A 13,386-nucleotide genomic window follows, 5' to 3' on the forward strand; every position below is an offset into this window, starting at 1 on the left:
CCCATTAAGCTCACGCCAGCACAAGCCATGCACTACCTGGACCTGCAAGCTGCTGGTGGCTGTGCCTTTGTCCATCCCTGCCAGTGCTGGGGACTCCCAGGGCACCCCCAATCCTGCCCGCGGCCCCCAGCCCCAGCAGCACTGGGCAGCACTGAGGGATGCGAGGCTCCTGCTCCATCCCACTGACCATGTCCCACTGCAGATCCCTATAGAGAGGAGCAATAACCACCTTGAATTTGGGCTGAGAGGCTTCCACATGGCTGAACAAAACAAACCACAAACAAACTTCTGCAAAAATACCCCACAGCCTCAAAACTTTAACATAGCGTCAAGGCAGACACCAGCAGCAGATGATTCATGAGTGAGGATGAGAATGCATGTTTGGGAGGTCCCAGAAAGTGGGATGGCATTGTAACCCCAGCAGACAGGGATCTGCAGGGATTTGGGGAGCTGTTACAGATGTGCTGGCATCAGCAGCTTGCAGGGAAAGGGTGTATTTTTCTATGCAGGAAAGATTGCCTTACTGCATAATATTAGCCAGAACCCATCCTTGCAGATGTACAATGAAGGTTATTTTTCTCTCTTGGGCACCACTGTTCATTGTTAAATGAAATTTCATCAGCCATTTTATTTCACATATATTCAGTGCCATAAGAGCCTTCTGCAACACTTAACATTCAGCTGTAATTTTGATTAACCTGAATAACTTTGCATTTGATCTGTGCAAGCGTCACAAAAAGTAGTTATGTTTTCACTGCATAGAAAAAAAAAATCACTTGATTATTGAGCATTGGGCTGAAGATTTTATAAATATGTATGACTTGTGTATGTCTGTATACACACACATAGGTAACATTAGCTAAAAATGCATGGTTTATTCGTGTATTCCACAAACCCATATACAGAGACACGTAAGATTCTTGAAAGGATGCGGTCATTTGTGTTTGCACATTTAATGGGCTGCAAGTTGGATGAGTGTGCCCGACGTGCTGGCTTCCTGCATCACCTCACTGTGATGCTGTTGTCTCCTGCTGGGCCAGACTCTCCTTCCCCTTCCTTCCCCTCCTAGGGCAGGCCAGGAGGTGCTGCAGGCAGGGAGCGCAGGCAGAAGGGGGCACGCGCCATCTCACACTGCTCCCATGTGCCAGAGCAGTGCCCGCTCCCCCAGCGATGCTCTGGTTTCCTGCAGATAATGCTGTACAGAGGAATAAAGGAGGCAGCACAAAGCATGATTAATGCACCCACTCCTCAATAATTATGCATAATTAATCACAGAGACAACCCACCTCAGCCCGGCAGGACCTCACCCGGGCTGGGCACGGCCCGCAGGACGGCACCATGGCTGGGCCCCAGACAGGGCCTGGCCCCATACCATGAGCCGACGTCTCGGTGCCGCTGGGCGCTGTGGCCAGCACACCTGCTGGGCTGGGCCACGAGGTAGGGGAAGAGGGAGAGGTAAGAAAAGTCACCGAGTAATCTGATAAAACAGGTATGTCATAGGCGGGGGGAGGCCAGAGAGAAAGGTGCAGGGAGGAACCACAGGAGGGGAGGTTCAGAAGGGCACAGCACTTCCAGTCAGCCCTGGCCAGGGGGCAGGAACAGAAGCGTGAGACTTGGTGGCCTCCGAAGAGCCTCCCAGGACCAGTGCTGCACCCCACAGTGGCAGTATCTGGCCCCATCACCATGATGAACACCTTGAACATGAACATGAACACCTTTCCTGGCATGCCCAAGGGCATCCTGTGGGCCCAATTGCCCGCAGCAACACCCGTGCAGTTCCCTGGGAGCATGTCCCAAACACTGCCTTCCCGGGGCAGGAAACTTTCTAAGGTGGTAGGGCACTGCCTCGCACAGCAGCTGCATGAAGCCATAAAACAGAGCTGGTGTGCGAGCTCAGGTACAGCTCCCAATGTCAGACCCCCAGGCGATGCAGGGAAATGAGCTGGTGCTGAGCCAGGGCAGCGGGGAGCAGCTGTCCAGGCAGCCCTGCGGGGCACCAGCATCCTCCTGCCCTTGTGCCCGTCCCTCCTGCAGCTGTGCAGGGCTCAGCACCACATGCCGCAAGTGCACCCAACACTCGACAGGTTTTCTTCCTATTAGAATTAAACTGAATTTTGACTGTGATACCTTTTACTTTTACCAGGGAATTGAGTAAAGGGAGACTGCAGAGGTAACCCAGCATTACTGAATGCAGCGGGCCCAGGGGATCACTTCAGATGCTCCAGAGATTCCAGTAATAAGCTCAGCGAGTAACGTGAAAGGTGAAATTGGCCACCATCAGCTGGTGACAAAGGGCTTTTCATTGAGGCCAGACTGACTCTCGGCCCGTGGCTGCTCTTGGCCACTGTGATTTTATGCACCAGTGCAGATGAGGATGGGAGAAATTCACCTAAACAAAACAAAACAAAACAAAACAAACAAACAAACAACAAACAACACAGAAGCAGAGCTGGAAATAGATAGAATAGGCTAAGAAATACATTTCAAATTAGTTTTTTTTTTGTGTGTGTTCCTGATATCAGATTAATGTTACAGTTTGTTCTTCCTTTTTTCACACTATAAAATAATAGACCTTAATAAAAAAATAACTTCAATTTTCCAAGTTTTTTTCCAACTTCTATTGTCTCCCCCTCTTCCATATTAGTACTGACAGAGTTGTGGGGGGACATAAAGACATAACATAAAGAAGGGGAACAAAAGACAGGAAAGTGATGACCACAGTGACAAAAAATAGAGAACAATAGAATCCTTGTTTCAGTATTAAAAGTTCCAATAAGATTTTTCTCCAGGTCAGGAAGAACACAAGAGAGTCGTGGGATTAGTTTAAGGACTAAACTAGTCATAATATTTGCACTAGCCCAAAGAATTGCCTTTATCCTACTTGTTCAGGACATTGAAGCTGGGATATACAAGGTTTCAAAATAATAGTGCTTCTTTCATTTTAGTGTTTTATTTTTTTAAATGTACCAAATCCAGTGTCAGAGACAAGCATAACAGCTATCCTGTGCAAGGTGAAAGAAAAATAGTTATGAGGTCAACTGTACATTTTAAGTGACTTTTCTTGAGAAAAAGTTTATAATCCTATGAATTTAAACCCCAGGAATGATATACTGTAGCTCAACAAAGGCAGGAGTTTCCAAATCTGGTTGCAGCAAATGAAAAAGCATCAAACCAGAAGACCTCTTGCCCTGATGTTAAAACACTTGTATGTGCAAGTCTACTGACATAGTTATCTGTTTTATTTTGTTCAGTTAAAGCCAAATGCATGCTGTATCCCCAATGTGGAGACTAAACCTGAGCTATAATAATTGGTTCACTCCTATTTGTAACAGTTTCTCATATTTGGAAATTACGCAACATTTCTCCTTCCCCTTTATTGATAACAGTGACTACAGAGCTGGAGGAGCCCCGAGAGGCCAGCGTACACCATCTCATTCAAACATGATGGATGGATTCGCTCTGGCTTTTTCTCTGTTGAAATTAAAATTAATACACTGAAAAATGATGTAACAAACTGCTTGGCATAATTGATTTCCCCAGCAGAGTTATCGTTTCATTGCAAATTCACAAGAGGCTGCTATAAACAATACTAGAGAGATTTAAAATGCTTTCTATTAATAGCTCTTTGGATCTCTAGCATATATTCTGAAGGGTATTTAAAAACCCATTATAATAATGTTGTCATGATATATAGAAAAACGAAGGGCCCCTGGCACCATTGGGGTGGGCATGGGGGGTCAGACCTGCCCCAGTGCTGGCACAGGGTGTGGAGCTCAGCTCCCCCTCATTGCCAGGAAGGAAACGTGCATGGCCCCAGCCCTCGGGTGCCAAAGGTGCCTGTTAGCACCCAGATCCCCGTGGCAGCCCGTCCACAGGGTTTGCAAAGACTCTCGTGAGCAAGAGCAGGTTTCTTTTGCTTTACCTCTTGGGAAGGATGCCAGCATTAAGGTGCCTCACATCATTACACCGTGAAAAACAACATATGGCACAATGTGCCTAAATGTCAAAAAACAGGCTCTCTACTAAAAAGAAAAGAAAAAAGAAAAAAAAAGGAGAGAGAAAGAGAGAGAGATGCCTCTAAATGATGTGTACAATACCTTGGCTGCAGCTGCAAAAGTCTCCACAAGCTGCTGCCCATGCTGAGACCTGTCCCCGCCACGTTCTGCCACGCTCCGCAGGCTCACGCACCGTCCCCGCTGCCGGGCATCGTGCACACACAGAACCTGGCTGCCCCGGGCAGGGAGCACCCAACACCTCTCCTTCCAGCATGACAAACGAAGTGCATCTGCCTTCTTCATCTGCCAGAGGTTGGGGCCCGACCAAGCTTCCAGAGCTGTACTGGGGCAACTTTCTGGTGTCTGCCTCCTCTTTCACGTGCCAGAGCCTCAGAGCTGAGAGCGCACCTTGATGCTTCTGTATCCCACAGCACCCATGCTCTGGTATCATGCTGGGGCCTTTTTACCTCTTTCCAAAGGTGTTACCCAAAATGCAATGAACACGCAGTGGAGCTGCTGATGGCACATCGTAGGAAACCTGTCCCCCACCACCTGCAGGGAGAATTTCTTATTTTTCTTGGAAAGCATGCCCAGCTGAGGGATGCATCAGAGTCCTTAAGCATGCTAATTTTAAGTTGTACTTGGGGTGGCTAATGGGAATCTTTTCACTGTATTTTAACATAGTTTGCTCACCACTCTAAATAGCACAGGGAAATGTTCTTTTCCTGGCTTTCACATGAGGATCTAACAAAATGCTCAACTTTCCTCTGCAAAGATATGACAATCTTCCCTGGAAGATATTATGTGTTATAAGAAAGGCCTGTGAAAAATATTAACTCCATGCTTAGCAGAAATCAAATAAAGCCACAGAAGTATTCTAAAAATGTAGGAAGGGAATAGGAAAGAAAGCCAGAAAACATTATTAAGCCACTGGTGCCCTGACCATTGAATATGGCATTAGCTGCTTGTCACTGTCCCTCAGCTGCAGAAGGGTGCAGCAGATCTGAAGAGCCCCAGGGGATGACCAGAAGTACAGGACACCTTTCACAGACGGCGGTAAGCAGGTAGCCTACACCCTGTGCTCCAGTCACAGACACACTGGGTGCTTGGTGCCCAGCTCCAGGGGGGCTCAGGGACCCCGCCAACCCGTCCGCATCCTCTCCCTGTCTTCACCCAGTGGCTGGTGAGATCAGTCAATGGAGATACATCAGGGCAGCGATGTCCTTGAATCAGACAAATCACATGAGTTTTGCTGTTGACTTCAATGGTATCATGACAAGAAGGAAAGTTTGATCTATCTTCTGGAGGATGAATCTCAGCCCTTTCCTTAAGGAAGAAATATCAAGCCAGAGGCATGATTTATAACACTAAATGCACTGATATTATCCTGCCGAAAGCAATATCCTACAGAGAAAGAGGACAACTGATGGCAATCGTTTGTTCATGTGTCACTGGGCATTAGAAACAAGTCAGCATTAAAAATAAATCCAATTCATTTGCTCTGGGCTTATCTTTGAAAAATATGTTCATTCATCCATGATTTAAGTGCATTTGAGATCAGCCAGAGGAAGTCAATGACTTTGTAGCGTGTAATATAACGTATAGTAAAACTTCAAATTACTAGTTGCCAAGAAAGCGGTAGCTGGAGTCGTATATTGCGTATGCTTATCCCTGACACGCAGCAGTAAAATGAACCAAGGAAATCGATTCTGCGCGTAGAGGAGAAGACACCGCGGTGCAGCCCGCAGAGCCCGGCCCCTCCAGCCCTGTGCACCAGGATGGGGCTGGTGAGGGGCCTCCACCCCTGGGGGGGCCTTGCAAAGCAACATTTTGGCAACAAGAAAAGGTGAGTGCACTGCATGCTGCTGCAGGGTGCAGTCCTGGTGGAACAGGATCTGCGGGACACCGGAGCCCAAGGGCCTGCAGAGGGGAAATGCTGCTGACATGTAGAGGGAAACCAGAGAGAACAACACAGTGTGTATGGCAGTGCTGAAAGCAGCAGCCCTACAATCATCCTTCCACTTCATGTGGTTAATCAATTATTTACCTTCACAATGAAAAGAAGCCTTACACCTTACACACCGGCTGTGCCAGGCAGGCACCAACACTGCTTCAAGGATTGGGGGACGGGGATCAAATAAATAAATAAATAAATACTTTTCACAGAATCACAGAATTCTGTGATTTTTCTTTGGGTTTGAGTTTTGACTTTCATAGGGAATCAGCAAAAATCCTCTCTCTGCCACAGGCCCCCCCCCATTCTGTCCATTTTGTTCATACCTACACCTCCTACAAAAGGACAGCTATCGCAGCGTGCCGAGGTGTGACCCGACCAAACCCGACACCAAGCCCCCAGCCCAGGAGGCTGTGGCAGGCTGCCCAGCAGCTCTCACAGCACATTTTGCTCTAAGAAAGGTCAGGAAATAGACAAACATCCCCCCTGAAGTGAGGGTGCACTCCTGCTGCCCGCAGCCCCCAGCCCTCTCCGATGCTGCGCAGCCCTCACCTCTCTGCGTGCCTCCAAGCAGAAGGGAGGCAGACAGCTCGCACAGCAAGGGCTCGTTACAGCAGCCAGTCTGGGGCTTGCTAAAGAAGAAATGAAGCACCCTTGATTACAGTCTAATCACACCCTGGTTCCTCTCCAGCCAGCTCTTGTAAATGCTTTCCCCTGAAGCTGATCAATGAGCGACAGGTTTTGTAGTCCAGCTGTAGCAACACAGATAGAACGGAGGAGATGCTGGAGATAAATAAATCAAGTTCTCCAAAGCACATTACAAAAGGGCAAGGAAGCCATGGCACCAGATCCAGGCTGAGGAGCGCACTGACTAATGAAGTCACTTTGATTAATCTGGTTAAATATTTCATTAGGGTAGTAATGGTAAATTACCAGATTCTTATAGCACAATGTAGCCAGAAGGGCGGTTCCCAGCACAACCAGGCTGTGATGAGATTTTGCCTCCCCGTTATTTACGGGGTACTGAGTGGGATGTTTACCAGGAGGACAGTTCTCTTTTGAGCCGTTCCTTTTTCAAATACATGCTATTAACAACACCCCAAAACATTACCAATTAGAAGAAATTATAGAATTTGGGGCGACTGCAGGCAGAGCTGTGGAGTGCTTCTGTCATGAGAAGATACTGACAGGAAGGCAAGACAGAAGAGAGAGGCAAGAAGCATGGCTTTTGCACTCTTTTCAAAGGATAAGAGGCTTACGATGTGTCAAGCTGCTGATGTGGCAGATCGAAGCCCTTTTTGATCTGTCCATACGTCATCCGCGCTGCGGATTTCCTGATAGCAGCCACGCGGACCGCAGAGCACCACCGCTCCTTGTCCGTCACTCCTGCTCTGGGAGCGGAGCACAAAGGGACATCGCTCCTGGGGGGACTCCCTTGCTTGTGTTACTCCCACTCACATTGAGAATGCAGGGGATGAGACACATCTTTCAAGGCACTGAAGTTAATCTCCACCTCCTTTTGCAGGGCCCAAGCAAAGCCACTGAGATATGTTGTTATTGACTCTCCAGACACTTGGAGACATCGTTCTGTAACTGCATGTATCCCAGTTGCATTCTTCTTAATTTGGATAATCAGTTTATTGGTCTCAGAGCACCACAGCTCTTTTCCTTTCTTGCAAGCATTCACACGACATTCAGAGCACACACAAGGCAGAGCTCAGTCTATAAATGCCAGAAATACCAAAATAACCTGGCAAGTGACATGCTTCAGCTGGACGTTTTGCCACAGAAATGTGCAAATGCAGCTGCTACGTTTTGCCTAGGAGGAAGAGCTGCTTTGGGCAACCAAAGCAGTTGACTCCTGTCACATCTGGCCTTACTCTCATAAGCTGTATATAGTGGGACTGACGGGAGGTTTGCACGATGCTTCTTATGGGCAGAAGGACAAAGAATGAGAAGTTCAAAGGAAGATGAATTCCTCACTGGATAATATCTCCTGGCCACCAAGGGGAGGGGAGATGGCTGTAAATCTCATGGATGGAAAATATGGCTTTGTTTCAACTCAATGTTTTAAATGTTTCCTTGCACATTTCCAGAATGAAGTAAATGTCTCCACATACGATTGTGGAGGGTGGCCAAGATGTCTCCTACTTGCAGACAAAATACAGTTTTCATGGTGAAAGATTAAATTAGGCTGGATACCCCCAGAAGACAAGTGGGGAGGCTGATTCTCAGGACTGAATGTCTCTGCCAGACACAGAAGGAGGGTCTCTCCTATAGGCATCTCCACTTTTTCTGGGGGGGAGTTTGGCTCTTTTTGGACCAATGGGTATGACACATCAGAACCAGCTGATTCCTGTGGCCCCTGGCTTTTTTCCTTTGCTTCTCCAGGCATCTTACCAGAGGCTTTCCCACCACAGCCCAGTGCTTATTCCTCTCTCTCCTCTCTGGACATGGACATTTTGCAGCACTTTTTCACCAGAATGACACATAGGTGAAATTTCCCTAAAACACAGGCAGCATGAAAGTTTATTAGAACAAGTCTTATTCAAAGCTGGCACAAAACCAAGGGAAACCAAGAGAAGAAACACTTAAACCTGGGCTGCATTCAAAGACGGGTGGGCAGCAGGGGAGGGAGGGGATTGTGCCCCTCTGCTCTGCCCTGGTGATGCCCCACCTGGAGCCCTGCGTCCAGGTCTGGGGCACAAGTAGGGTGTGGGGCTGTTAGAGCGGGTCCAGAGGAGGGCCACAGATAGTCAGAGGGCTGGAGCACCTCTGCTATGAAGAAAGGCTGAAAGAGCTGGGGATGTTCAGCCTGAAGAAGAGAAGGCCCTGGGGTGACCTCATTGCAGCTTTTCAGTACATAAAGGGGACTTATAAAAAGATGGAGAGAAACGTTTTGCTCAGGCAGATAATGACAGGACAAGGGGGAATGGTTTTAAACTAAAAGAGGGGAGATTTAGGTTAGAGGCTAGGAGAAAATTCTTCCCTCAGGGTGGTGAGGCACTGGCACAGGCTGCCCAGAGAAGCTGTGGATGCCCCATCCCTGGAGGTGCTCAAGGCCAGGCTGGATGAGGCCCTGGGCAACCTGATCTCGTGGGTGGCATCCCTGCCCATGGCAGGGGGTTGGAACAGGGTGGTCTGTGAGGTCCCTTCCAACCTCCGCCGTTCTGTGACTCTCTGAAACCTCCCGTAAGAGAGAGGAACAACATGCTCATGTGCCCAGGACAGGTCTCCTGGTGCCGATCACTCAGACTGGCCCAAAAGCAAGCCCTCATACACCGAGCACCCTGGCAGGCACAGCTGTGAAGAGGTGCCAGGATGTGCCCCTAGAGCCCTGGCCTGGGAATCATGTCAGCCTGGTCACTTCAGGCCGGGGCTGCCCCAGTCCTGCACGCTGGTTATTTTTCCAGGACTTGTTCTCACGCTGTTTGCTACAAATGCTGCTTGTTCAACCAGAAGTCCAACTGAACCAGAAGGGTCAGCCCACCAGGCAGGGCAGAAGCGATACTCTCCTTGGAAGAGGAAGCACAAGCCAAGATTAGCCCATGATTTTTGGCTGTGCTGCTTCCAGCCCAATACTGGAAATATCGGTATCGCTCCTCTTTCTCCACATAGCACCATGTGCTGTGCACAGCCCTGTGCAGCGCACACACACCCCTCGTTGCACGTAGATTCCCCTCTGCCCCCACACATTCCTTCCGTGACAGGTAACTCGGGAGGGGAGCGAGCCTCGACCGGCCACCACCACCACTCCAATCTCCTCCTCATCTTTACTTCAGGAAGCAGTGTGCTTGAAAAAATTTCATAAGAGATATTTTAATGGAATTAATCCTCTTGCAAATTCCTTGTTTCAATTGTGCATCGCATGGCTATCAAAACAGGAACTGACGTGAACATCGAAACAGAATAAAATGATTTGAAGTTGAGTTACTCATTATTCAATAACAATTACTCCCTTAAATTCGGTGTGATAAGGAGGCTGCAGAGAAAGGAAATTTTTGTGACTTTTGTTTCCCTCTGGAAAGGTCAGAGTGAGCTGGACTTTGGGAAAGGTCAGCGTGGGCCCAGGAGCTACCCAAGGCACTCAGCTGAAGCAGGCAGACGGTTTTTGAAGGCTGTGACTCGTGGCAGAGTGATTTATGGCCCCTTGCTTCCCCCAGCCTCACGCACCAGGGAATTGGCCTTGGTGGAAAAGAACCCCACCTAAATAAAGGACTTTCCCCGCAGCAGGCTCAGTCCCAAGCCACCCCAGAGCAGCAGGGGAGGGACAGGCACAACACATGGGATGAGACTGCTCCAGCAGCACCCCGTGAACGCCCGCCCCACCGCTGCCTGCAGGCGTGCCATCACCCCGGAGCCCCCAGCTGGGAACTGCCGGGGTCAGCAGTGCCAGGGCGAGAGGCCAGAGTGGGTCAGGGAAATAAATCTGCATCTGAAAAGCAAAGAACAAGACTTTTTCTTTAGCCCAGGGCTAGGTAGAGCCTCAGGGGTGAACACCTTTTATATGCTTTTTCATGGGCTCAAAGGCAGCCTCCAAGATCTCTGTGCCCAGGCGGGGGCAACCTCATCTGGGCAGCCCCCAGGGGCTGGGCTCAGGGTACGTTACCATCCGTGAGATCTCCAGGATTCGCCTCCTGATTTCCCTGAAGCAGCGGGTCCTGGTCACAGCGGGAGCGGCTGCAGTTGCAGAGGGTCTGGAATGAGGCCGGTGTGCGGGAGCTGCAGGGCTGTGCCTGCGCTGGGGGCAATCAGGGGTCTGTAATAACAGAAGAGCCACAAAACATCAGGCTATGAAGGATGTTCCATGGCACCTGAACTGCTGGACTTGCGTGTAGTCACCAGCCAGCGACACCCACTCCGACCACATGGAGGGAAGGGTGAGAGGGGAGGAGAGTGGTGCCGTGCCGGGAGGTGCAGGGACCGGCCAACAGCGGTCACTGAGCCAGAGCCAGGAAAGCAAAACGCCTCTCTGGGAGCTGGGCAGCTCCTTGACAAGGGGCATCGCTGTGTGCTGGGCCTTCGCTCTTCTGGTATCTGCAGTCGGAGGCCATCGATCAGAAAAACCAGTCCGGCACCGCTTTACCCTGGGTTTACTCCTACTCTCCAACGCTGACCTTAATGGTGTATGATGAGGTAATTGGCACTTGTGGGACATACTAATAGATGCTACAGGCACACTGCCAAGTTAGTGTAAAATGCAGGTCCTGATTTCTTCTGACTGGGTGTTAAACTGACCAGGAAAGGTCAATTGGAGATAAGAGATGGCTAATAATGCATAGCTCTCAAATGGTACTTATAATTTCATATGTAGAGCTCAAATTGCTTTGCAAAGGTGACCAAGCATTATTTCTTAACCTTTCTATGTGCTAGAGAGCCTGTTTCCCTCCTGTAGGTTACTGAAGATGATCTGAGCGCAATGATTAAGATAGCTGTATCATGAAAAACTGTTTCAATATTACTGATGCTTGGAGAATCAGACAGAAGTTTGTATTAGAAGAGGTAAAGAAATGAAAACCATTATTGTTCCATTACAGACATCAGAAAACAGAGTTTCAGACACATACAAAGGTGGAAAAGTTCAAAGCTATCCACTAGCACAGGAATTAGGTGCTCAGAGCCTGACCCCGCTGCACCCACACACTCCCAGATCCCAAGGATTGCTGTAAGCACTGAGGGCAAGCGCTGAAGGTGCAGCCTCAGGGGGCTCTTCTGGGCTTCTCCAAGCACAAAGACACAAAAACAGTGGGTTTGGGGGAATGTGAGCCTTGGTAACTTGCTCCACTCATCCATTAGTACCACACCATTAGAGCTCTGGCCCCTATCCCAAACCAGGCATCCAGCCTGGTGGCACCAACTCCACCAGCTGCACCCCTGTGAGCCGTGAAATCCCTGTGCTGCTTTCCTGGGCATGTCTGCAAAGATGCTTAATGGCGCTGTGTCGGAGGGGACACAAAGAAGAAATCTTCACAACACCACTGCTGGGAGAGGAGAGGATGGGGAAGAGCAAGAAGTGCGATTCATAGGCGGGAGCAGATGCATCTCAGGCTCCTGAGGGCACAAAAATACGAAGATGAAGAGAGGTCACTGAGGACCTGGATCATGGCTTAAATTTCCATATCCATCCCTCAAACAAGCAGCATCCATATGCATTACAGCTCCTGAAGTTATTCAAACCCGAGATGATCTGCTGTCACCTCTCCCTGTCACAGCCTGCCCTCGGGACCATGCAGCTCGACCTCCCCCTCACCCCGTACCCTGCTCCTGCCGGTGCCTGGGCAGCAGAAGGCACCTGGCACTTAGTGCTGGCTAGATCACATCAGGCAAAGAAGAAAAGACAGCACAGTGCATACGATGCAACTCGAAGCACCTCCAGCACTGCTCACCAGCCCTCAGGGCAGCGCTGCCCGGGGCCCTGGGGCTGGACCTGTGGGTCCTGGCCTCCCCTCCTGCACCTCATGCACACCCTGGTAAATGAGATTTTCTGGAGACAGAGAGCAGGCTGTGCTGCTTGAAGGTGCTCCAGCCATGGCACCCAGCTCCCCGCAGCCCCAGGAAACCTCCCTGTCACCCACCTCGCTCTGAGGAGCCAGCTGGGGACCAGGCAAGCCAGAGAGATCCGCAGCTACCGCTGAGCCCTGGCATGCACCAGCTTCCCTGGCAGCCCCCGCTCTCATTGCACCGCCCAGCGCTGGCTGCAAACCACCCTGCCATGGGGGAAAGCCAAATTATTCACGTTCCCAGGAGGGATATAACTTTTTTCTTGCTTTGTTCTATGCATTTTTCTAACACCGCCACCACCTCCCCAACCTACATTCCCCTCCTTTTGGTTGTTTTTCCCACTTTGTCCCTTTCCCGTTCTCCCCCCTGCCCCTCCCTCTGCCAGCCGCCCCCGCGGGCAGCCCCGCTCCTGGCTCCTGCTGCAGCCTGGGCAGCCTCGAAACAACTGACCGAGCAGCCTGAGCCCAGCAGCAGTCACGCCTGCTCCCTCCACCACCCGTAATTTGCACAGTTTGAGTTTTTCCAAGTGGGTTCACCTCTTATTTGTATTTTGAAGACAAAGTCTGGTTCGGTTTTCTGAAAAGTACGGTTTTTCCCCCACCGGGCCACAATCTGTTCTGTAAAGCTGCAGTAGCTGAAGTGAACGGGACCAGGGAGAGCCCGTGAGTGGGTCCTCCCAGCTGCTGGCAGCACACCCGGCCCCCACCAGGACCAGGGAGAGCATCGCACTGCACCGCACCTGGGTACGGAAAGCACGGGGAACACGGAAGCTCGGTGTGACCCAGCCCAGAGGACGGGGGGGCAGCAGAGGTGGAAATGGACCCCCACAGCATCAGGGAGAGCCTAGTTCAGGTGCTACGTCTGCGAAAGGTCTGGACCCAGCAGAAGAAAGCCAGGTCCTGCAGAAAACCAGCACCACCGACCTGTTCCCATGTC

General features: G+C 50.2%; 1 long non-coding RNA gene across 1 annotated transcript; it reads left to right on the forward strand.

Annotated features, from left to right (window-relative positions):
• The first annotated feature begins 878 nt into the window (after positions 1-878).
• LOC121071308 lies at positions 879-3,417 on the forward strand. The gene is made up of 3 exons (XR_005820521.1): positions 879-1,897; positions 2,144-2,261; positions 3,387-3,417. It is a non-coding gene; the product is annotated as an uncharacterized LOC121071308 (long non-coding RNA).
• Positions 3,418-13,386: the final 9,969 nt, after the last annotated feature.

Source organism: Cygnus olor, chromosome 5, assembly GCF_009769625.2.
Source record: "Cygnus olor isolate bCygOlo1 chromosome 5, bCygOlo1.pri.v2, whole genome shotgun sequence".
Classification (NCBI taxonomy): domain Eukaryota; kingdom Metazoa; phylum Chordata; class Aves; order Anseriformes; family Anatidae; genus Cygnus; species Cygnus olor.